Source organism: Notamacropus eugenii, chromosome 1, assembly GCF_028372415.1.
Source record: "Notamacropus eugenii isolate mMacEug1 chromosome 1, mMacEug1.pri_v2, whole genome shotgun sequence".
Classification (NCBI taxonomy): domain Eukaryota; kingdom Metazoa; phylum Chordata; class Mammalia; order Diprotodontia; family Macropodidae; genus Notamacropus; species Notamacropus eugenii.
Genome location: NC_092872.1, coordinates 339,320,103 through 339,347,460, shown reverse-complemented (window position 1 = coordinate 339,347,460; position 27,358 = coordinate 339,320,103).

The window sequence follows — 27,358 nt, the reverse complement described above, 5'->3', positions numbered from 1 at the left end:
TCACTTTTTATCTCTAAGTGAATGACTCAGAAATCTCCATCTGTATTCTAGAACTCTCTTTAGAGCTCAGCATGTATTTTCAGCTTCTTTCTGGCCTTCTCAACCTATCAAAACCAAACATAATTTTTTTAGAACCTGTTTCTTCCTGCAGACTTCCTACATCTTCCCAGTCACAAAGACTGAAAACCCAGTGTCATCTGTGACTCCTTCTCCCTTGCCTCCACATCTAATTGGCTACCAATTCCTTTTGACTCTTTCTTATGTCCATCCTTCTGTTCCAACTTTCACTGACCTATTCAAGGCTTCTGAACATGAATGCCTCTATCCCATCAAAATTCTTCAAGACCTATAGCTCCTTCCATGAAGTTTTGTTTGATGCCTGAATCCCAGTGATTCTTCCTATATCTGGTACTTATGTCCCCCCTACTAAATTATAAGTTTCCTGAGAGTATCCCTGTTTTAGCCAAACTTTACATCTTCTGTAGCTTAATGAACATTTGTTGAATTGATAGGAATAAAGACTGGACCTGTGATTTCACTGATTTCTCCTGGGTGATGAAACTCCCTTTAACCAATACTAGTCAGAACATTATCTAAAACTTGTAGTCTTAAAGAGTTGTCTAAACTAGAGCACTAAGAGGTTAAGAGATTTGCCCAAGGTCATGTGACCAACTTATGTCAGAGATAGGACTTGAACCCATATCTTTCAGGTTTTGAGGCTGGCTCTTTAGATACTATTCCATGGCTGCCACTCAATTACTGAACTGAATTAAATTAAATTTGTTGAATTACCATTTCCCGTAGTTTAGTAATTTAGTTACTTGTGCTCTTGCCTTGACTTCCCAATTAGACTACTGGAGAATGAAATATGTGAGTAATAAAAGCTAGGCATTGAGAGGGACCTGAGAGGTAGAGTCATGCATCTCTGAACTTCAACTCTCTCCCAATGCAGGAATCATTTCTATATGACTGAAGGTCTTTCAGCCCTTGTTGGAACATTTCCAGCAATGGGGAGCTCATTACTCTGCAAAGCCACCTGTGCCATGGTTGGACAGTACTGTATTGTTCTGTCTCTCTGAAGAGTGATAACTCTGGATTTTGCAAATAATAAGTGGTCAATAAGTATTTGATTGATGGTCAAACTCCTGACCAGGATCCAGTGCTACAAGTAACCTTTGATATGATCTAGCCTGTCATCTTCTGGGAGAAACTAAGGCAAAGAGAGGGAGAATGACAAGCCTAAGGTAAAACAGCAAATTCATTTTAGAGACAGGGCTAGTCCCTGTCTCTTGATGGTCAGTCAGTCAATTGCTCTTTCCACTACTTCAAAGACCTGAATCAGTACCAAGGACAGGAGTCTGGGTTAAGACTCTGGCAGATTTGGACAGACAGAAAATTAATCAGAATTAAAATAAATAATGTGAGTCCTCCTTGAAAAGTGTTCTATTTCAGCTCTGAAAGATCACCTTCATGTACTTGAATACATGCACCCTTCAGTAAAAGCAAGGGATGAGGATGAGGAGTCTACATTCATTCTGATGCCTTCTTTCTTTGATTTCCCAACTGTTATCTCAGGTCTCAGAAAAAAGGTCCTTTCGTGCTAACAGATGAAGTAATAAATCATTATTGTGTTGATCTGAAGTCCTGATATTAACTTGGAAGACATTTTAGAGAATACCTAAGTGTGGTAGGTGAGCAGAGTGAAGAGTGTATCAGACTTGAATTCAGAGAAACCTGAGTTTGAATCTCGTCTCTGACCAGTTGTAGCCAGGTCATCTCACCTCCCTGAACCTCAGTTTCTCATCTATAAAATGGGGAAAATAATACTTCTAATACCTACTTTACTGAATTTTTATGAGGATTATGTGTAGTGAACTTCTCAAACTTTAAATGTCAATTGCTATCGATAAGTGTCAATTGTGATTATCTCCTTTGAAATTTTTAAATTTTATATTATTCTGAACTTAAGAAATAAAATAAAGATTTCCATAACATATATGTGGAGACACTGAGGCACAGTACAAAGTTGACCAGGGTCAGTTCTAATTGACAACTCAATTGTGAATTTGACTGTTCCCATGTCTCTCCTCTATTTCCCTCCAGCTTATTCATCCCTGCCATAAGGTTATAAGGCTTTTAAAATTAATTTTAAAAATAAAATTCACTCCTCTGGTGACCTCTTAAACTTCATCTAAAACACCCTGACTCCTGTAATGAAATCCAGGCTATTTTCAGAATACTGAGGGCAATAGTACAATACCAATTTAATTTACATAAAAACATATGAACACATGTGCTAGGAGAAGTATCTATATAATGAAGAATAAAAGTCCTAATCCTCTAAGTGATCGCCAGTACTGAGGCAAGGCTGGCTTTAATGGGGGATTACAAAGAGGAATTAAAGGTGCCCAAGGGGTGAATTCGGGGACTTCAAACACCTTTTGGAAAACAAATTAACATGGTTTTTCGAAAAGATTTTCCCAAGGTCTAGGCAGAAGGGTTTTCCTCAGGCTTCTCCGTTTTCTTTTGAAATGTGTTTGTAACACTTGTATAAACAGTTTGGGTCCAGGTCTGAATGAGGACATTAACTTCCCCACTTCATTAAAGGGCCAGAGAGGTGGTATCTCAAGAAGAGGAATTTGGCTCATTATCTAGGGGTTTTGATCCTCAGACTGATGCTTTTGGCTATATTCAACCCGGTATTAACTTCTTCTTCTCTGCTGATTGGCTTTGGAACACCAGGTGGCATTGGACTCAGTCTGTATCTATAATTTGAGCAGGACAGGTCAGGGAGGTTTCCCTACAGGTCCCAGAAGCTTAAGAGAACTGGGTTCTGTGGGGACTGGAAAGCTAGAGAGAGATATGTACCAGGCAAAGCGAGAACATCTTTAGTTTTTGCTCCAGGGACTCCACCTCTCCTTTCTCAGCTCCTTCCCTATCGCTTCAGAATCATCTTCCCCCTCAGAAAGCTGCCCAGCCCCTCCTGGGGCTGAGAGAAAAGTTCTTAGAAATTAATTTGATCAATCTTGCAGTGCAGTGTGGGAGCCTTCCCAAGGGGATTTGCATTTTGAAAAAGTCTTCTGGGAGTGGCTGTACTGAACCCCAAGGAATGAGTGCTAATGTTGAACATCAACGACAAAACAGTAGGAAAGGGGTGGGGTGCCAATAGCTTCTTTCACCATTGCTGATTCTCAGTGGAGGTGTCTTCTTGACATCTAGTTACAGTTCTTGAGCTTGAGTTTCCACATATGCAAAATGGGGAGTCATGAGCAAAAAAGATTTGGAGCTGGAAGAGAGTTAGAAAACATCTAAAGTCCAAAGTATAGATGGTAGCATTTGTACTAGCTACTTCAAAAGGCTTTTCAGAAAACACTAATTAAGCACCTACTATATGCAAAGTGATATGGAAGGGACTGGAATCTGTACAAACAAGCCTTAGATAAGACACAGTTCCTTCCCTAAGGGAGCTGGTAGGAATATTATAGGTTCACTAGCTATCAGAGATTCCCCACTCCCCCCATTCCCCTTCATGAAAATTAGGATAGTCCTTTCTATAAAAAATAAAAAGGTATCCTTTAGAATTGTTTGGCCCAAGAAGCTAAGAAAGGTTCATGATATATCACCATTGATGCAGCTTCTTTATATATAAAAGCAACTTAATAAATATTTGTTGAATAAAATTAAATCAGTAACTGATTGGCTATATGAACCAAGGGGGAGATCACCTGTTGCAGATACATGCAGGGATTCACTCCAATAGTTTTCTTGACAAGCGATCGTGCAGCTCCTGCTTGAACACTTTAAGTAATGGGACTTCAGTTTCCTCATCTATGAAATAAGAGGGTTCAACTATCAGAGGTGGGGAACCTGTGGCCTCAAGGCCTCATGTGGCCCTCTAGTTCCTCAATTGTGGCTCTTTACTAGTTGATCTGTAAGGTTTCTTTTACCTCCAGATTTATGATTCCAGTGATCATTTCTATCCTCTAGAAAGAATATCTTCTGTCTCATTTCCCTATCGTGAAAAGAACAATGGACCTAGAATCTGAAGACATGAGTTTGCATTCTGTGATTCTGGGCAAGTCTTTCTGAATTCCCATTTCCTCATCTGTGAAATGAGGATCATAGTTGTACTATCTGTCTCATTATGAACCTCAGCCTCCTGGGCCAAACGAGTCTTAAGGATCCCTTTTTATGGAAAAAACTAGCCTAACTTACGTAAATGGAAGTTGGGGTGGGAATCTTAGATAGCTATCGAATCTATAACATCCTTACTAGCTTCCTAAGGGAAGGAACTGTGTCTTGTCTAAACCTTATTTGGAGAATCAAAAAAAAATATATTGGATGTAATTTATACATTTATAAATTAATATATAATTTGTTTTATAAATTAACTTATGAATATTACTCAAATGGATCTGTAATCTCATGTAATTAACATTGTTGATCGTACCCCATCCACGATTTATCATTGTGTGTGAAATTTTCAACTTTCTCTGACATATTTTTCACAGAAGTTTCACCCAATACACTAGAATGCTTCTTTTACATTCTTCCGACATTGTAAGAATGCTAGCAGAGCATATGGGCTAACTGGCTATTGTTAATTATTAGTTAGCTATTGTGTCGTGGCCAGCTAATTTTCTGTTTTGAAAATACTTTTCCTTTATTCTGGCTCTTCTCCGTAATTCCTGGTTTGTTATACATTATAGCCTTTTCACATTTCCCGTTGCACTCTGTATGATGACACTCATTTTTAAATCCTTCGGAGACTCTAGAGTTTTATGACTTGCAGTCAAATAATAGTACTGGCAAGAGCACTGATATTAAAACTATAAGTCTTTGTTTTTGGAAAGGTTTGACATCATTAAAGTTTTGCAATTTTCCAAAGAAATTCAAACCACTCTCTTCCCCTAATCATTTTTAGTCTGTCATGTGTATGTGTATACACGCATATATTTGAGACATATCTGTATATTTATATCTATGTCCGTAAATACATGTATATGTACATACATACATACTGAGGAATTAGTTATTCATCTAACACCATGTTATAATCTAGACAATAGACTTTGCTGTTTCATTTAAATAATAAGGATGTGAGAGTTGATTCTATATAGATAGTTAAGATAAATTTTTCTAAGTGGTTATGGATCTCTTCCAGGAGAGGTTCTTCAGAACCAGCAGGTTTTTCAGTGCTCTGAAATTCAATGCAACCAGTCTCATATCATCCACAAATATCACCAGGAACCTCATCATCCACACGGAATCTCTTCTCAGTTTAGACTCTGCACTGGCTCTCTGCCGTAACAGTGGCAAAGGCCTTTGGCAAGTGTTATTAGTATTGTTACATTTTTTTCAAGGAATCTTGAATCATTTTGATATATTGGATGGAAGATATTTTGTTGTTAGTAATCCTGAAAGTTTCATTTTATTTTACTGAATTAAATGCTTTTTTATCCCTAACAAGCAATAGACATAGCGGATCTTGTATACCTTACCTTTTTTAGTCAATTTCATCATGGTAAAGATGTGATCTACTATGGAATATTTCTAGTGAAAATCTGATAGTTCTCTATTAATTCACTCACCAAAATCACCCTTGATGCATGTAGATGACTCTTATAAAAAGCATATATATGTATATATAATGTATATACATGTACGTAATATATATGTATATATGCACACACATACCTATACATGCACACACACGCACATGAACGTAAGTTGGTAGTTGTTGATATTCTCTGGGTGAACTACTTTTGATATTAATGTAGTCTTAAGAGGTGACTAGATCATGCAGTAGATTAAACTCTTGGTTTGAAGTCAGGAAAGCCTGAGTTCAAACGTGACTTCAGACTTACTAGCTATGTGACCCAGGGCAAGCCACTGAGCCACTCTTTGCCTCAGTTTCCTCACCTGTGAAATAGGGATAATAATAGCAACTGTGTCATAAGATTATTTATTGTAAGGATCAAATGAGATAATATTTATTAAAAAACAAAAGTGCTTAACACAGTACCTGGCACATAGTGGATGTTAATTCACATCTCTTCTAAGATATTTTCCTTCTTTTTTTAAATCACCTTTTTTTAAAGATACTTTTAATCAATCCCCCAATGCCTCCAATGCAAATCTCCAAGTAAACTTGTTCTGATTCAAATGCTTTCCTCATCTTTGTTGTCTTTAGTGCCATGTCTGGGACTGTGAAGTTAAGACCCAAATAAGGTAGTGCTACTATCTTTAATGGTTGAAAAAATTTTTAAAAAGATTTGTGTAATTCTAACAGGGTTGTTGTGATGATCACATGAGATAATACTTATAAAGTGCTTATTAAAGTTTGAAGTAATAGGTACTATATAAATGCTTATTACCTTCTCTTCTCCTTACAAGAATCTCTCTGTCTTTTTTCCATTTTATTATATTTTTTGTCTCTTTCCATTTCATTCTTAAATACTCTTGGGATGACTTTTCTTAGACCCTTTGAGAAGCTTTTTTCAAAACTCATTTTAGCCATACACTGTTTCTGTTGCAAGAGGTGATATAACGCATAATCCTCTTCAACTTTCTTCATAAGATTTTACAAATGAGTTTACATTCTCAGCCTGAATCTCCTTAGGTTTCCATATATCTTTGCGGGCAAGTCAAACGTTTGCTGCTAAAAGTGCTTTTTAGACTCTTTCTGTCTCTTTGTTATGGCAATTAACTTAAATCAGTGAGATTTTATTAATAATTTATTTTTATATAATGTATTGTGTTATTTAAGTTATTATTATATAATTTAGTATTATAATCTGTGCTTCTGTTCCTCCTTCCATCCACATCATATTTTTCATCATCAATAACTTGTCTGAACAGGTCAAGACTGAGGTAATTTAATTGTATCCCATATCTTTCTTTTTTAGCCCCTTTTCAAGTTTGGTAACATTTCTTATCATTATGCTAACAAGTCAGTGGTCTGTGTGCAGACCTCTGATTCAGAGGTGACTCCTATAACGGTAATGAGTCATTTCCTGTCTTTTCAAATAGAATTAATTTCATTTGAGGATATTATTTGGTACTTTCCATATTCAGTATTATATTCTTTTCTTGAAAAAGGTATTCATGATAAATAGGTGTGAAATGTGCAAATCTTTGGTCTTTTTCATTCCTTGTTTCTGATCAATATTTTCCAAAATATGTTTTACCATCCTCTCCATTCCCAACTTTAAAATGAAGTCAACAAGATATTTATTGATTTAATTTAGAGTATCTCATTTGAGTTCTTCATATTTTTTTTCTACCTCTTCACCCTTAGTAACATATTAAAGCAAAAGCTGCCATTTTTTTAAGGTCATCTTTGTGTGCATACTCATCATAATCTCTGTAATGTGAGATGATCAAATGACCCAACAAATGTTTCATTTCACATAACAACAAATGTCATGTGCCTTTGGGCACAAAACAAAACCAATTTTACTTATTCTTTTGTTTGCCTCCTAAGAAGACTCTATGAGCTATCCTTCCATTTAGCAGTGACTTCTTTCTTTCTTCTGGTTTCATTTGTATCATATCAATAATGATATGATTCAGTTCCCCTAATAGTATGCCCATTCATTGATAATTGTTTAAAGATCTTATATTTCTAATACCAACTTCAAATTTATAGATTGTCTAAAAACTATGTTCTAAGCATCCTCTGCCCTCCACTCTATCACTGTGACCAAGAAGTGGAAGGGAGCACATGTTTCATGGGTTTTTCACAGACCAAGAATTCATCAAGTGGCTGGGGTAGGGTGAAAAAACCCCTATACTTAATTAGGATCATTAAAATAGCCTTTCCAGTGTGGTAGAACCTATCAACTCTGAATCTCTCCAGAAGCACAGAATCACCACATCTGGATAAAGAACCAAGGGAGGACTTTCTGGAGATATTATTCACCCAAATCTATTATTTCAGCTACAGAGCTACCTGTCCTTGTATAAACTAAATCTATTGCTCCCTAGCTGTGTTTTGATTGATGGTAGGGTCTTAGGATATGGAGCTGAAAAGAACTTCAGAAGTCACCTATATCTAGATTGCTCTCTCATCTGTCTGTCTATCCTTCTGCTAGTTGATGGATTAGGTTAAATCTCTTTATGAAAGCAAATAGTAAACAGAAATTAAGGAAGTTGTGGAATAGGTTAGGCTACGTCAAAGAATACACAAGGGTAAAGGAGCTCTTCAGGTAGGGCTGAATTCAACCAAGGAGAAAGAGAAGACTCTCACCAAGTCCACTCTTAATAGTCTTTAAGGTTGCAAGTGCTGGGAAACAAAAACTGTTTTGAGGGCTGTCCCTTCATATGTCTACAGTCCTGGGAAGATCTGTTGTCTTTCATTTTAAAAGAATTTGAAGTTTGTCTCTTGTAACTACCTCTCCTAAAGTCCTTTGGTCATCTGAAATTGTGTCTCTCTCACATATGCTGTGTTCAGCATCATGGGTCCAGGATGTCACATGTCTCTAAACATGCATGGCATGACATAGTCATAGACATATCTTTCTGGTTGACTGAGCAAAGGTATTACATATTTTATTCTCCTACCTCCAGCCAGAATCATGTTCAGTCTATCCCAGAAATATTATATTCTAGCTAGACCCTTTCCAAATTCACCTAATAAATTCCATAGCTTTTCTGCAGAATAAATTCCAGGGATGCTCACCTTCAGAGAGTGGAAATATTTCAAATATCTATTCCAAATCTTTCTAAGTATTACTCAAACCAATTTCCCTTTTGTCCTTTGTGCACATTGTTCCCTAAACACTTTGATGACTGAAGGACATTAACTAGGAACCCTTTCTTTAGCATAAATACATTTTAGCTCTAACCCTTATTTCAGGTCCTGATTGCCTTGAAGCTTTTTGCTTTCCTTGGTCAGCCTTGAGCATTAGGTGTCTATAACTTTTTCTGACCTATAGGGCAATACTTTCTAAACTTTTTGTGACTGTATATCCCTACTGGTAAAAACATTTTCAGTATGCACCAATATATGCATTTCTACTTATTTATAAGTTAAATACATGTACTACTAATGTGTATTACAAAACCTATACAAAACTAGAAGGGATGAGATAAAGATGAAATAATATATGATGCTAAAACCAATAAGGAGCCACTAGAGTATATTGAGTAAGGAAGTGACATGGTCAGAACTGAGTTTTAGGAATATGAACTCAAGTCTCCTTGACGTCAGGTTCAGATCTTTAACCACTGCCCTGCTTAAATGCCCCTAGATTATTTTTACTTAATCTCCTAATCCCCCTTCTAACTTCCTAAAGCAACAAGTTACAGACTAGCTGATAGTTTTCATAATTCTGGAGGAAATTTCCACAATAGATCTTACACACACAGAGGAGAAATCACAGATCTGGCCCCAAAACAGACCCAAGAAATCACCACATTCCATGGACTTCTATGAACCGAGGCAGAGTGAAAAAGAACAGAATTAGGAGAACAGTATAAACAAAGACTCTACTAATATCAATGTAAAAATAACATTACAAGACAGGTCAATTCCTGTGTATTGTAATAATGCTCACCTTAGGTCTTAGACTCAGGGAAATGCTGATAAATGACACCTTCCTGCTCTCAGTGAGCGGCTGGGAAGCCATGAGCATGGAATGTGGGATGTGCTGTCAGGCAGTGTAACTATGTTTGTTGGTTTTGCTTAAATTTTTTTTCATAGGATCATCAATGAACTAGACGAGAACTTCCAAGCCACCTAGTTCAGACTCCTCATTTTTGATAATAGCATTCTGAGAGAGCTGGGTGGTGCAGTAGATAAAGTACTGGAAGTAAGGGGTGGAGGTCAGTGATCTCTTGAATTTAAATCTGACCTCAGACACTTATTAACCATGTGACCCTGAACAAGTCACTTAACCCAGTGTTCCTCATTTTCTTCATCTGTAAAATGAGCTGGAAAAAGGAAATGGCAAAGCACTCCAGGATCTTTGCCAAGAAAACCCAAATGGGGTCATGTAGAGTCTTACATGACTGAAACAATGGAACAACAACAATCCAGAGAGGTTGCATACAATCTCAAGGTCATACTAAAGGTCAGAAGGGGATTAAGCAACAAAGGCTTAATCGAATCCAAGTCAAGTCAACAGGCATTGATGAAGTGCTTCCAGGAGGATGACTGCAGGGAAGACCACATAGACATGTCATTAAAAGGTTCAATTCAAGTTCATATGAAGCCTCTCTTCCTCTAACCTGGTCCTTGAGAACTTTGGAGGTCATATTGCCCAGACTCACATCACCTTTTCCAAACGCATTTCTTAGTTAACGGCTTTTAGAGATCTAACTGGTCTCTCCTTATTTTCATCTCTAAAATCAGTTCATGTTCAAATTAGTTTCACATGGCACTCCCCTGGCTTACTTATACTTTGACTTCAATGATTTAAAAGTGATGGTGGGGGAAGGATCCCCTGAGAAATAATTTTGAAATTTTCATTTGGAAACAGATTATTTTGTAAAAAAATTGCAGTTGAAGAGGTTCAGGGAAATGAGCACATCAGAGTTTACAATCCCCTCTTAAGGCTATGCAGACCTTCTGCAGCAGCCATTTTCAAGAGATATTCAGTAACACAATTATAGATGGTTCATCTGAACCCAGGGCTTTGAAGACAGTCACGGGCTGAAACCAATATCTTCAGTCACCATGCACTAAAGTTGACATCTGTTGAATGACTGGAAGAGACATACCTTGGCTATGTCCAGCTCACTGGGGGAGGGCAATATTATACTTAGGATAGATGGTCTTCAGAATATACTTGATAAATCCCAGATGTTCCAACAACCCTGGATTACTAAGGAAAGCAAATAGAAGGAATGGGTCCTCTTAGAAAATTTAAGTTAGGGCTGGGCTGGTTTGGGGCAGCTAATTTGCTAAGAGGAAAGTGAAAGTCTAAATGTATTTCTAAAGAAGTGTGGGAGCTCTAAATTGTAGAATTATACAAAATAATGTCTTTTTTACTACTGATGACTCAGATTAAGGTTGCAGGTCACTAAGATCTCCAGTTGTATTCCATATGTTTAGTTGTATCTCCACATCCTGTACTTGAAGTTGATTTTTTAAAAAAAATCCAAGTGTGAAACTACATATATATGTATATATGTATGTATGCATGTATTCATCTTATCAGATTTGATCCACTATATTAGCCTACCAAGGTCTTTTTAGATCTGCTTGAAGCCTTTTCTAATTTCCCCTGCTTGTTCTGTCTCTCATACTCATCAAATTACTTTGGATTATTCCTTCTTCTCTACATGTTTTATCCCTCTATTAGACTGTAATCTTCTAGAGGGCAGGAATAATTTCATTTTTTTATTTTGTGTCCCTAACATCTATTGTAATACCCTGAATTCAGTAGATCTTTAATAAATATTTTTTGAATTGAATTAGCTATCCAAAATATTAACAATCCTTCTCATTTGTATTTCATATGAAAATTTAATAATCATACAACTTATGCCCACAAGTATGTTTTTTTACATTTATCATTTTATTTTTAATTTATGAAGTAAAATAAACATTTCCATAACATAATATAATAAAAGAGATGATTGCACATGAAATGGCAAATCTATTATGTATAGCTTGCCATTCCTTGTAAATGCATAATAAAATTATCATGTAAATTTCTTTTTTTTCTTCCCTCTTTTCCCTCCCCACCTTGAGATGGCTATCATTAGGGACAAATAGGTATAAATATGTAAAATTATTCTATACATACTTCAATTTATCAGTTCTTTCTTTGGATGCAGATAGAATCTTTCTTCATATGCCCTGCATAATTAATGTGGATATTTATAATAGTCAAAATGACTTATTTACTCAGTCATTTTTAAACTCATTTAAAAACTCATTACTATATACAATATTCTCTTGGTTCTGCTCATTTCACTCTTTATTATGTTGTGTCTTTCCATGTTTTTCTAAGATCACTTAACTCATCATTTCTTATTGAACAGTAATATTCCATTATGATGATACACCAAAAACTTGTGAAGACATTCCCCAGCTGATATTGATAAAAATGTTGAACAGCACAGAACCAAGGACAAATCCCTGAAGCACTCCATTGGAAATCTCAGAGATTCCAGGAAGAAAAATCTGCATTGAGAACTTCTAGAACTCCTCTAAGAATCCTAGAAGTAAAGAACATGGACAAAGATGAGAACATTGTGATATAATTAATTGGACAGTATGACTTTCAAGAGGACAAAGCTATGAAGAGATAGCAGAGTAAATTCAATCATGAGCATTTATTATGAGCCTACTAAGACAAGAAAGAAAGCAGCTAAATAGGAAAACTCTTTGTATCAGATTCTTCAGATAAGAAATTGGTAGTCAAGATATATAAACAATTAAAATACATATGTGTGTGCACATACATATATTGGTATGTATACATACATATGTATAAAACCCAAAGCTATTACCCAATAGAACAGTATTCAGTGCATCCGAATAGTTCTCAAAAGAATTGCAAATCATCAATGACCACATGAAAGAATGTTCTAAATTACTAATAAGTGTACAGGTCAAAACAACCCTGAGGTTTCATCTCACATGCTACATATATTGGCAAAGATGACAATGATAATAATAGTTAACATTTATAGAGCATGTACTGTACGCCAGGCAGTGTGCTAAGCACTTTACAATCAAAATGTCATTTGATCCTCATGACAACCCTGGGAAGTGGGTGCTAATTTTATCTTCACTTTACAGATTAGAAAACTTAGGCAAACAGAGGTTAAGTGATTTGTTCAGGGTCACACAGGTAGGAAATGTCTGAGGTTGGATTTTAACTCAGGTCTTCCCCACTCCATGTCTGGTTCTTTATTTGCTATGCTATCTAGCTGCTCCATGAAAGCTGGGAATAGTCAAAATTGAAGAGTTTGTGGTAAAGTACTTGAAATAGCGCATTGTTGGTGAAACTCTGAATCAGCACAACCATTTTGGAAAACAATATGGAATTATACAAAGAAAATGTAAGTAAAACATATATGCTCTTTGATCGAGCGTCTCTACTACTAGGCTTATATTCCAAGAAGGTCATTGATAAGAAGAAAACTCCCATATATACTATATACAACTCCCATATACACCAAATATAGAATGGTATTTATAGAAGTACTTATTATGGTAGCAAAGAATTGCAAACAAAGCAGATGCCCATCAGTTGGGAAATGACAAAAGAAATTATGATACATGAATGTAATAGAAGATTGCTATGCCTTAGAAAATGACAAATATGATGATCACAAGAAGCATGGAAAGATTTATATAATCTGATTCAGAGAGAGTAAAAGAAACTGAGTCAAGAAGGCAATGACAAGAACAATGTAAATGAAAAAATAGCCATGAAACAATCAAATGTGAATGTTGAAAAACTACAAAGACCATTCATAGCTCCAAATATAAGAAATGAGATGACACTCCTACCACACCCCTCTGTAGAGGAAGGAGGTCTACAAGTGTGGTACATTGCACATATTTTCAGATGTTTTTGATTTGTTGATCAGTTATTGATTTTTTTTCTCTTTTTTAAAATTAGAAAATGTTGTATGGGATGGCTCTTGGGGAGAGGGGTAAGAGAAGGGATATTGAGAGACATTTTGGTGATGTAAAAAAGTAAAAGACGATAACTTTTTTTGAAAAGATTCTATCATATGAGTGCAAGATAACATGTTAAGCACTGGGGACACAAAAATAGAGTCCATGTTCTTCAAGAACTTACATTTCACAGGAACATACAAACAAGAAAACAGAGAAAAGCATGGGACAGCAGGAAGACCACTATCTTCTGGAATTATAGTGTCTGGGTTCAAATCTCACTTCTGATTCTTGCTAAATATGTAATCTTGTACAGTAGCTTGACCTATCTTGGTCTCAGTTTCCCCATTTGTAAAATGAGGAGATTGGATTAGATGACCTCTAAGATTTCTTCCACTTCTAAGATGGGATCCTAAGTAGATGCAACCCATGACCCAGAGTCCTATATCAATATTTACACAATTTAGAGTCATGTCGTGAGGCTTTCCCACAAGTCTTTCCTTGGCTTATACCCCAGCCTAACATCTTTCCTGGGAACCATAGAACTTGGCTCAATTTTCCCCTTCTTTCTCCAGGAGGATGGGTCCAGGAACGGAAGTGGAACCTCTGACCTTTTTTCCATTAGGTCAGACCCAGAAACTATTCCACTATAACTATCTCTGGGTCTTAGTGGTCTTCAGTAGAATATAACCTCCATGATAGCAGGTCTGACTTTTTGTTTTATCTTTGCATCCTTAGAACCTAACATAAGTGCTTAAAAATACTTCTTGGATTGAATTGGATGGGATTGGATTGGATCCCCTTAGGAGAAGACCATTTGGATAAGCAGCCCTTCCTTCTCTGAGAAATCCAGATTTGCTCAATAGTCTTGTTTCTTCTTGAACTCTTTTTTCTTTGAATCTCTAATCTCTTTGTTAGCTCTATTGGCCCCCTTTTAAAGTCTGCATCTATGGATATTGCTGAAATTTACAATAGTCAAGACCCAATCCACCATCTTCAATGAATCAGTGAACAGAAAGGTGAGGGCCCATACATCATCAAAGAAATGTCATCAGTGATCTCAATGTCCATATCTGTCAAGGAGACAAAAAGTTCCATATGTGATGTCGGTGGGGATGCCCACATCTTCCATGGGGATATATCTTACAAATCAAAACAAATGCCTTATCCTCTTACTTTGTGTCAGGGAGAAGAATAGTGAAAATTCAGAATTCAGGGTTGAAAAGAAAGAAAGACAGTTTCAAGTTCTGTGATTAATTCACATTACAAACTTAGGTCAGTTCTCTACTATGGGTCTCAGTTTCCCTGTTGTAAAATGAGGAGTTGAGCCAGATGTTCTCTGAGTTAGATTTGATATACATGCATGCATTGAATACTGTGTTCCCGATGCCCAGTGCAAAGGTCTCCTACCCCTGAATGGGGGTTGCCCTTGGGAGGGGCATGGCCCAGTGAGAAAACTGTAGGTGCATTCTCTCAATGCCAAGGAATAAATTTTGCAATAGGCAGTATGGTTGTGGTTGTGTGACTTTGTAAAAGTAGTGAGTAGTCAGAGGAGGAGAAGGATTATGAAGCAGTTCTGGTCTTGTCCAGGAATGGAGGGAATGGGTAGCCTGCCTTTCCAAAGGCTCTCTCCTCCCAGGCCCTAGGTTCTTCATAGTTCTGGCAAAGAGGATCTGCAGAGACATGTATAGGATCTCTGTTAAAGGTACTACTTCCTATTTACAGTCCAACACTCACATACACCATTCACTCCTCCAACCACCTCCAAGCCAACCTTTAGACACACCATACAGTGGAAAGAACATCGACTCCTCATTGGTATCCTCTCTCTTCCCCCTGTCCTTCTAACAAAACATGCCCCTTCCTTCCTTGTATGCTATCCTTAGAAACCCCTCCAAGAAGCTTCCCCTCCTCAAGCCAACTCACTTAATTTATCTAGTCAGTCCACTTATCTTAGTACTACCTCCTCCTTAGCCTGTAGGACTTCTGAACACACAATCATTTTGTCCAGTTTCTCTTATCATATCCTTACCCTGTGTATCATGTGTGTTTGCTTGCCATTCCTCATTGATGACTTCCATTCCCCCAGTCCAGGTGCCCTGTGCTTTATGACCCTCTTTGGGGAAATATCCAACTCTTCTTGGACCAGACTAACCCAGAAGTGAGCCTCCTCTGGGCCAGTGAGTAATTGTCATAAAAGCCTCTGCTTTTATGAAAGAATTGATAGACAGAAGTACGTATAGAATAATTTCACACACACACACCAACACACACACACACACACACACACACACACCTATTTGTGTCTATTGGGTGCAGGGAGAAGGGGGGAGAAGTATATGTTGTATATTAGAGGGAATAGGAAGTTGGACATAATAGATCTGCAGTTACATGGGCAATCATCTTTTTAAAATCATACTATGTTATGAAAATGTTTGTTTTAGTCCATAAATTAGAAAGAAAAAAATGATCAATACAACCTAATATTATCTTCTAAAAATAAAAGGCTCTACAGATAAAATTAAACCCAATTTTTTTCATTAAGCACTTCCTATGTGGTCCCTGTTCAAACAAAGCATGGGGAAAATAAAGTATTTAGAGGACACAAACATTACCCTGAAGCTTTCAGCCCAGTAAAGAGAAAAGATATCTATTTGCCACCATCATTACGACCATCAATCCAGGTAAAGGTAACACCCAGTGTCACAACTGAATTGTTGTTGTAGAGTTGCTTCTGACTCTTTGTAATCCCATTTGGGGTTTTCTTGAGAGATACTAGAGTGGTTTGCCATTTTCTTCTGGATGAGGAAACTGAGGCAAACAGATTTAAGGGACTTGCCTCAGTAAGCGTCTGAGGCTGGATTTGTCCTGATTCCAGGCCTGGTACTCTACCCATTGCACCACCTCGCTGCCTAATAAGTGAATTAGAGCAGAAATTTGTTTTTCTTGACTGTTCATGTTTATAATGGTTTTTGTTTTTATTGCTTTCTCAAGCAAGGGGATGGAGATGTGTGTGTGTGTGACGGGTGGGTGGAGTTTGAGGGAAAGAATTCAGAGCTGAAAATAGAATTTAAGTAAAAAAAAGATTAAGCCTATCATAGGGATATTAAAAAAAAAAACCCAAAACTAGGTGAGTTCTAAAGAGTAATAAGGATACTGTTGATCAGGGGGAATAAGAAAAGTTTCCCTGGAGACAGTGACATTGGAATTGGGTATATAGGAATTTAACAGGGTAAGAGGAGGAAAGAGGTCAATTCAAACACAAGGGGGAAATGTGAACAAATAAAAAACATGGAGGTGGATGGTTGTCTAATTTGGCTAGAGCAGAGGTGGGGAACCTGTAACCTCCAAAGAAATCCTTTTAATATGGCCTAAGGAAAATCAGTTTAATAGGTCTTTCCTTTTATGTGGAGGATTTGTTCTGTGAGGTTTGGACTCAGTCAAAGGGCTGCTCTTGAGGACCTAGAGGGCCACATGTGGTTCCCCACCCCTGGGCTAATGTGTAACTTGCACAGAGGGGAGTAGCATAAGTTTAGGCTAAAACAATAAGGGGTAATCAGTTATGGAGAGCCCTGAATGCCAGATGATTCTTTGTCTTGTGCTTTATTCTGTAGTTAAAGGGGATCCATCAAATACTCTGAGTCACGTGACTAGATCTCTGCCTAAACATTGTTAATCTAACATCTTTTTCTCTTGATTGGAAGAAGGGTGGCGGTGGCAGCAAGACCTATTAGGAGACTCATCTCTCAAGTGAGTATGAGAAGCAGACAGAAGGGCAGGCATAGGTTCATTTCTCCCCATGAAGCACTGCCATTGACAAAGCAGACAGCCAAACAATCTTGTAACTAATGCTACTGCCTGAGAGATCTATCAATGATCATCTATGTGGAATCCTAGAATATCAGAGCTTGAAGGAACCTTAGAGATCAAAGTCCAACTCCCTTGTTTTATAGATGGGGAAACAGGACAAGGGAGGTCAATGGGTTTTCCAAAGTCACACAGTAGATTTCCAGCCTCATGGTTGGATAGTGGTGATGGTGAAGATTTTATTAGTTTCACCTCCCTACATATATATATATACACACATACATGTATGTGTATATATGTGTGTGTGTCTGTCTATATATATACATATACATGTATATGTATATGTACATGTACATGCAGTTGAAATCAGTTCTAAATAGATTCAATTTATTCTCATACTATTCCTATGATATTAGAGGGTGGTTATTTTCATGCCCATTGTGGAAATTGGGAAACTGATAAGCCAAGAGATCCATCAAGGTCACATGTCCTTTCTCTTCAGGAGCCAAGCCTAAAATCCAGGTTTCCTGATTCCGGTGGATGGAAGGCCCAATAACCTCCATCTGTAAAATGAGGAGGTCTAAGGTCCCTTTCAGTTCTAAATTCATGATCTTATGTAGGGCTTTAAATTTGTAAAACATTCTCCTTACTACAACCCTGTGAGGTAGACAGTGTAAACATTGTTATTCCCATTTTATAGATGGGAAAACTAAGGCTCAAAGAAGTTTAGTGACCTGCCCTAAGTGTCAAAGCTATTAAGGGACAAAGCCAGGATTAATCAAATTCTACTCATTGCTAGGCTCTATTGCAAAGAAAATTTCATCAGGAAAGAAATCACAGGTTTGGTTAAATAAAATTAGTTGTTGTATTATTAGTTCATACCTTTGGTTTCATACTTTAGGGAATTTTCTCTGCCAATGAAAATCTACAATTGCTCTTCAACCTAATAGTCGGAGAGTACTTGGTATAGGTGAAAGAGCACTAGATTTGGAATTAGAGAACCTAGGATCAAATCTTATCTCTTGACCTTGGGCATGACAACCTTTCTGGGCTTCAGTTCCTATATGGCCTTCAGCTAGATGGTCTCTAAGGTCCCTTACATCTCTAATTTTTTTCCATTGTGCCTTGCTAATGTTGGGTCAAATAGACTTTCTGACTATTTTTAAAGGTACATTGAAATAGTAATCCTTAAAAAAATCTCCTTGAAAATGACATAGAAATTAAATTAAATGAAGTCTCTAAAAAGAGAGAGAGAGAAAACCATTTTCTCCCATAAATGATATGAAGCCTGGCATAAAAGGAACCCTAAAATGGAGATTGGGACACCTGGATTCTACTTCCAACTCAGCCACAGGCACCTAGTTCGACCTTGGGCAAGTCTGTTCAGATCTATGAGCCTCAGTTTCCTCACCTGTGTGGGCAGGTTAGTGACACTTGTTATCCCTACCTCATAGGGCTATTGCAAGATGATGGATGTGAGCGCCCTTTGAGGAGCTGAATACACTCCAAGTATAAGCAGGTCTTGGCCATACTATCTCACTATTAGTAGACAGGGATTATTAATTAGGGTGAATATCAGAGCGATGCTAGGGGAGTGCTGAGAAGGGACCTCCTTCTTTTGTTCCGTAGAAGTTGCTGATGAATAAACCACACGTTTGACTATGTTGACACATCCCAGTTCTGGGCAATCTCTCATTTGGCCCTCCTTCCTTTGTTTACCCCCTTCACACTTGAAAAGTGAGCAGAGTTGAGCGACGGTGAGGGATTACTTTCTGAACAAACAGGACACACCTTCTCCTGGAGACAACCCCTCAGGTTTGGGACCTCTGTGTTCGTGTGTATGTGTGACCACAAAGAAGGGGCAGGGGACAAGGGGCGGACCTCTTCAAGGTCAAGGAGAGAACAGCTTGTAATTAATAAGTCCCTGTGAAGAGAGATTTCTACTTCAGTGTTCCAGGCAGGCTGACAGCAAGTTTTTTTTCTCCCCACATGGATGGATTTAAATTCTGAAGAGATGAAAATAAGATGGTGAGAAAATCTTCTCAAATGAGCTTATTAGTGATCATGTTGCCAATCTGTATTGCTGAGAAAATTTCCTCATCAGGAAAGAAATCATAGATTTGGTTAAGTAAAAAGAGTAGTCATATTATCAGTTCATACCTTTGGTTTCATACTGTAGTGAATTTTCTCTACCAAAGAAAATCTACAATTGCTCTTCAACTTAATAATCAGAGAATTGCCTGGGAACACTGAGAGGTTAAGTGATTTGCCCAGGACCGCATCACTTCATTCACTGTGCTGTCTTGCCTCTCACAGAGTTGATAATGGTGATGATGGTGGTAATTATCTAAATTCTAATTTCTATTGAAGAAAATGGAGACCCTTGATCCTATTACTCCGGTCAAATGTGTTTCCTGCATGGTGGTGTATAACCTATAAGAGATTATTGCCTATGTGAGCATGGAAAGGACATTTTTTAAAAAAAATTATTTTATTTGCTTTTCCATTTGGTTTAAATGTATTTTATTTTTGTATTCTTTGCCTGGCTAGTAAATCTCTTCAGCTAATGAAGATTATCTAAAGTTTTCTTCTTCTTCTTCATCATCATCATCATGGCAGCACAGCCTAGTGGACAGATAGCTGGCCTTGAGGTTCAGAAGACTTGGGTTCAAATCTTCCTCTAACACACTGCCCACATGACCCTGAACAAGTCCCTCTGCCTCTTAGGGCACTGGACCAGTGGTGTCAATCAATAAACATTTACTAAGAATCCACTATGTACCTTGCATTGTGCAAAGTACCGGCAATGCAAAAAGAAGCGAAGGACAATCCCTGTCCTCAAGGAGCTGACAATCTAATGAAGCCACCAAATCTTATATAATGATCCCTAGGGAGCCACATATTGATTTTGCTTTAAAATATGTTGTTTTGTTGCATTCCTATTTACTTTGTTAAATATTTTCTAATTGCCTTATCATCTGGTTCATCCCACCAGAGTACAACACCTCTGCTCTAGGTAACTTCCTTCTTTTCAGATCTTCATCAGTGTTCCGTCTTTATCCCAGTGAGGCTCTCTGAAGCTCAGTGTCTTTCTCAAAGTTAGTTGGTAGTTAAGTAGCAGACCTGGCATAAGAAACCAAGTCCCTGGCTCCAAATCCAGTGTATTTCCCACTCTACCACACTACCTCATGGAATCATCTCAAACTGAAGACACTGTGTTACTGCAGGGGGTTAGAATTCCTTTGTCCTTCATCTCTACTTGGAGGAGAATAGGACAGGAAGGACATAGAGTGCAGGGAATACAGTTTTGTCTAGAGGCAGATATTTTAAAGAGGTAATGGTTCTTTTTTCTCTGGAAATTCAGAGGAACAGTGAAAGTGCCCAGTTGTTCTGAATGACAGAGGTAAATCCCTATGTGGACACGTTCAATTCTTGGAGCTCTCTTCTTGCCCCACGATTTTACAAAATATTAAGTCTATTTTGTAAACTCTCTTCCCTTTCTGGGAAGGATTTGCCCATGTCTTCCCAGAGGAAAGGAAGTCTGCCATTGACAAGATGGGCCGGAATTATGCCTCCAAACAGTCCATTTTTATTAGATAGTTCTTCCTGGGAATTGGATTATAGGAACCACCCAATCACAGAGCCCCAGGATGGCAATCATGCGACACGTACATGAGTTCTGGGAGATTAGATACCTGACCTGGTCAGTCAATTGCACGGATAATACATCTGTTACTAGCAGGGACGAATCTATTGTTCTGTGATGAGAGAGTGCCATTTTAACTGTTAGAAAAGATTGTCAGTCAGTTGATAATCATTTATTAAGAGCCTGCTATGATCCAGGCAATTTACTAAAGATATGTGTATATGTGTATGTGTATAATATGTATATATATATGGATATAAAAACAGGCCAAAGACAGTCCTAGACCTCAAGGAACTCACAGTTTAATGGAGGAGATAAAAAGCAAACAAGTATGTACAAACAAGTTATATAAAAGGTAAATAGGAAATAATTTCTATAAGAAACAGATTGTGAAGAGCACTTGAATTAGGTGGATGCTCCAACTGTCACAAGGAACCCAGTTGGACAGGATTAGCTGCCTCATCCTTAGGGGAGAGTACGTAGTCTTGTTCTTGGCATAACACGGCATCACCAGCCCCATGTCCATAATGGCATAAATCTCCAATCTCTGCTGTTCTTGTAATGACTCCAACCAGGTTGTTCAGCGTACAGTGTGTCTGATGGGAGCTGACATGCCCTCAAACAACTATGCAGTGGGAAGCATCCATAAAATACCCCATTGGTCCTGAATCCAAAATCTTTGATTGTCCAAGCCTGTATTCTCCAGGCCCTAGACCACCTGGCCAGGCCCAAGGCCACTATCCAGGAATGAATATAGATGAAGATCTTTGTATCATCCTTTGAGATTGTCTCACATGCGAGCCATGAACCTAGAGTTCAGTTCACTGGGATGACTAGCTAGAACCCCCATTTGTTAGAGTATCTCCTGTAACCACATTTGTAGCTATTAAAATCCAGTTACATATTCCCTTTTCATAGTAGATGGGACCATTGGTAAAACCAGGCAAAAAGTTCCTTCCTGGGAGTTAGATCTTGATAGATGGAACAAACAGAGGAGGTAGGGTTTCAGGGGATGGACTAGATGACTCAGTTTCTGATATAGCGACCACCTGTTTCTGGAAGACACTAACACCAAAGGGACCTGGACAAGTATGATGTACATTTTGTAATGTACCATTTCTTTAATGTATCATTTCTATCTAGCAAGAGAAGCCTCCTGTGCTTTATCCACTAGAGACTAACTCTGGACAAAGAATAATTATGTGACCCTGTTCAGTAGTAGCTAGGGCCCAGATATAGTTGAGCAACTGCTTTTCAAAAGTGTCCTAGCGAGTACCCTCTTGGAAGAACTTGGAGCTACAGAAGCATAGCATAGGTTCATTTTTGTACCTTTCAAAGCCTTCAGAATGGTCCTAATGAACAGTGACTTCCAGGAATGTGGGCCTTGCAGGGTCATAAGGACCCTTAGGGAGAGACTGTTTTATATCTTCTATGGCTGTAGCCTGGACCATACTTGGAAGATACAAATTTATTTATAATTTGGTAAATGAGTCATTAGACTACTTAGATGGGGCATGTGGGCTCTTAAAACCTGGAAAGTCCAATACGTTTATGGATTTCATTTTTAGATCATGCGAAAACAATTATCAATACCTTATTCTAGACTGCATTGAGAATCCTCTGGGTTTTCTCCATCAATTTTGGGTATCCTTCAAAATTTAACTGAGAAGGTTATACCCTGGATTTTCCTAGGATTGATTTCCTACCCCTTATTCCTCACATTGGCTCCCATCTGATTTAGTGCCTCTGCTTCTGTGGCCTCATCTGTCCTAATTAACATTGCATCATCAATGCAATAGAATGCAACAGTGCTCTCAAGAAGGGAGGCCTCTCAGCCCAACATAATGTATCTATAGCACAAAGGAGATACTCAAAGCATGTTTATCGATTGATCAATGGAATTATTCCTGACTAGTCTTAGTCACAGGAATAGAAAAAAAAAAGTATTAGTAGTAACCCCAAATCACTAACCCTGGGCCTGGGCTACCTGAGCTACAGAAAGATCTAACAAGGTCAGAAACAAGGTGAGTAATGGGTGTTCCCTGAAACCGGTTCACTGTAAGTTGCCAGGTGCCATTTACCTTCTTCACAAGTAACATCGAATTGCTGTAAGAAACATTGGTCCATCTTTCTTCATCTCCATCACAAGAAAAGAAATATCTTTCTGCCTCTCCCAAGGACCTGCTATTATATAGAATTAACTACATGGAATGGTTCAGGTGAGTCTAATGGTTTCCTTTTGGCCCTATCCATAAGTAACATGCACAAAAGTTGCTGAAAAGGTATATGCATATACGGAGCCCATAATATACCACCATGGTCTGCCCTCTGTAACCTCCCCTGAAGGAGTCAAACAGGGTAGTGTCCTTTAGAAGATGTCTTATATTTGGATGAGAGTGAAGGACCCTTCATGCCCTGGTGCTTATTTTCCCTATATGGTTTTACTAACATTCCCATAGGTTGGTCATCAATTGTTTTCTTATCAACCCTATGTTTCAGGTGTCTCCCTCAAAGTTCCTTGCAAGATAGGGTAGCATGACCTTCTGTCCATCTGACAACTTGGTGGATTTAGAGTCTTTTTCTGCCACCATCAGAACACTCATTTATACTCATAGCTATGTTTTCCCCTATCTGCCATCTAATCTCTTACCGCAGTTGTGCCGCAGGAGAGACCCATAGATCAAATCTGAGGCATTCTGTCAGGGTTCTACCCAAAAGAAGGGTTCTAATTGCCCCAGAGGCAGGCTGTGTCTAGGGTGTGGCAGGTTGTATGTACATAAATCCAATTTATCAAACCCATTTCCTTTAGGAACTTCACCCCCTATCCTTTATATTAGGAATGGGAATTTATCTTTGTGGTTCCAGAAGCAAAAAATCTCATCTCAACCATCTAAAAAGGAACAAACCACATTCCTCATTCAGAGACTCTAATAAAGTCAGTTGTCTATGTAAAAGTATATCCTCAGAGAGCTTCCCCCACTATGGAAGTTGGCTATGGAGAGCTTCTCAGTATCAGACCGCACCTTCAGGAACCATCGCTCTAGTGACTCATCAGGTTTCTGTTGGAACTTTTCCTATAACCACCCCAGATCCTTGGTGGAGAAGGTCTGCCCACCTCTGTTCCTTCAGGGCAGGGACTCACCCTACTCAGCAGAAATATTAGGACAGGTTTGGAACATTCTTCACTGACAGGAGTTCCCATGTCCACTACTATTCACCTGTTTTATGTCTCAGATCTCAGCAGTAGAATGAAACTCTGGGTCAAGGACCATCAGTGGATAAGGCCATTCGTTTCAATCGCTTCCCCTCAGCTTTCATTAACAATTCCCTAGAATTCTGTCTCTAAGACTCATTTTCAGTTTTGTGTTGGCAGCCCAGTTTCTATAGAACAATAAAAAATAATCAGGAGAATGCTGACTTGATGTTCTCTTTACGCTTATGGACAGTCTCTTTCTGAATTAATTGCCTTGTTTGAGGTACTCTCAAGTCCTTGAACAGTAACAGAAGGAGGTTTACTTTATCCAAAAGCAAGGATATGACACAAGAGACTGGATAGCCTCTTCTCTACATGAAAAACATCTAGTCATCCAGGTAGGATATTGTGACTTGAGGGGTCTTAAGAAATCCACCAAGTCAGAGGGGCTCCAATTCCACATGAGTAAGGCTTTTTGTACCCTAAAATTACCAGGAAGCCTGATTCAATGGAGATAGGGGCCAATCAAGTCCAAGTGCAAGTGACTGTTGCTTTTTAAGGGAAACTAATCTCTATTGTAGGAAATAGGAAATATGCCCTACCACCAACAGAGAATATATATGTTGGGGGTACTTGGGGAGCCCCTGTAGCCAAACCACATGAGCTCAGTGCACACTTATCAGGAAGCTATGTGGCCAGAGTGCATGCATGAAAAGCACACATATAGGGATGTATATTATATAGCTAGATCATTCTTCTCGTCATGGAAAATGTCACCTCTGTTACGGTGATGGCATTGTGCTACTGTCTTCTAGGCATGCTGTGAGCTTGTGTCCTCAGAATCTCTGTTGGAGACTCTGCCCCTTACTCTTGAGTTCTTGGAGACTAAGGTAAATGAAGCATATCTCATCAACATGCTCTTTGGATGCAAATAAAGTTAGTGTTAAGAACAAAAGAGTCAAAAAGCGGCTGAGTCACACTTATTTCTTCATTGTTTATATCTGACAGTAACAAAAGCCCTGACTCTGGCACTTTGTTGGACAGGACAGAACCTCACTAATTCCCTACGTGGTTTTGTCACCATAATTATCTTAGGCACTTCAAGAAGTGGATAAGTTGATGAAAGATAAGAAGGAAACAGTTCGTAAAAAGCATCTTGAAATATTATTACAAATTTAAGCTATAAGCTAAGGCAAATAATTAAATAACTACACAAAAGATAGTTATATAATCAAACTGAAAAATAGAATTTTCCATAAACCCTTAACATTTAACAAAGTAAAACCAGATGAATTCGTAGACAACAAACACAAGAATTTATTTGCTCTGCATTCTTCTCCAAGTCCATCTACCTTTGGCTTTATTTTCCTTTTCTTTGGAGTTGTTGTCAGTGCCTACATATTTTTGATTCTGTTAATATTGTTCTGCATCTCTCTTACAAATCTTTCCACATTTCCTTTGTATTTCATGTGTATATTTTTATGGCATCATCATTTCATTGCACAAATATTCCATCACCAACAAAGAGATCAAAGATCTGTGATTTTGGCAGCATGGGGAACTCTATCAATGCAGATTGTTTATGACTTAGTAAATGCGTCCTAAGGGTACATTGAGATGGAATGACTTTGATGAGGGTTATAAAGCTAATGTCTGAGGTGAAATTTGAATTCAAGTCTTCTTGACCCCAAGTCCAACATTTCTTCTATTATACCAATTGCCTTAATATACCACATTTTAGTAAATCATTTTCTCAATTGACATAACAATTATTTCAAGTTTCTTGCTATTACAAATAGAGAAATTGTATATTTTTGTATGGAATACTCCTTTTTTTTTTTCATTTCTATGATGATGTCCTAGCAATGGAATTGTTAGGTCAGAAGATACTATCAGTTTGGTGACTCATAGTTTATTACCATACTTTTTCCCACAATGTTTGCACCAGACCAGACAGCAGTCGTCTCTGCCCCACTCCTACCTGCATCCTGATCCCAAGATTGCCTTTCCCCCCCACCAACATTTAATTGTATCATTTTCGCTATTTTTGCTCTTAGCATCCTAACTTTCTCTCATTTATAATTATTAGGGAATTTGAGCATCTTTTCATGAGGATATTAACATTGTATATTTCCTTTTTCAATAATTACCTCTTTATTTCCTTTGTCCGTTGCTCTACTAGGGAGAGATTATGAGTTTTCCAGATAGGTGTCAGTTCCCTGTAGATTCTTATAAAAGTTTTATCTGACATATTTACAGTAAATCTATCTATACACACATATGTATATTTATATATATATAATTTACCTGTTAAAATGGTCATAAATTTGCTTTGAGGAAGGGAACTTAAAGGACAATTTGTCTAAGCTTCTCATTTTACAGATGAAGAAACTGAGGTCCAGGGTGATTAAGGAACTTGTCCAAGTTTATGACCGGAGTTAGGAAACAGAGAAGGGATTTTAACACAGGCCTTTTGACTACAGAGGGCTATAGTTCACTCTACCCTGTTATCTATCTCTATATCTGAACTCAAATCTAGCCTCAGACACTTCTTGCTGTGTGACCCTGGGTAAGTCACTCAATCCTATTTGCCTCAGTTTCCTCATCTGTAAAATGAGCTGGAGAAGGAAATGGCAAACCACTCCAGTATCTTTGCCAAGAAGACCCCAAATGGGTTTGGACATGGATGTACAAAACAACAACAAATATACACAGCTATACACATCAAAATTATTATTTATTCTTATATTAGAGGTATTGCTTTTTTTTGTAGTCTTTGTATACCATTGTATAATTGAATTCATTGATTTTGTCTCCAATAATTTCTTCCATTACTTTTGTTGAGAAATATGTTCCATTTTTCATCGTTGATACAAATACGGTATTCCTTTTTTTCTTCATATTTTTACTTGAAGTGGCATTTTAAAGGCAAATTTATCCAGGTCTCTGAGAAATTCATCATGCACTGTTTGCTCTGTATTTTGAGTCAAGTTTTAGCAATAACAAGAATGTATCCCCCATAGGAGAGTTGAAGAGTTGTGGGTTAGGACTGGCAGAATCAAAGGCCATACTGATGGTAAGAAGAAAAATCCACTTTGATTCCTCCTTACTAGAAATGTCAAGAATT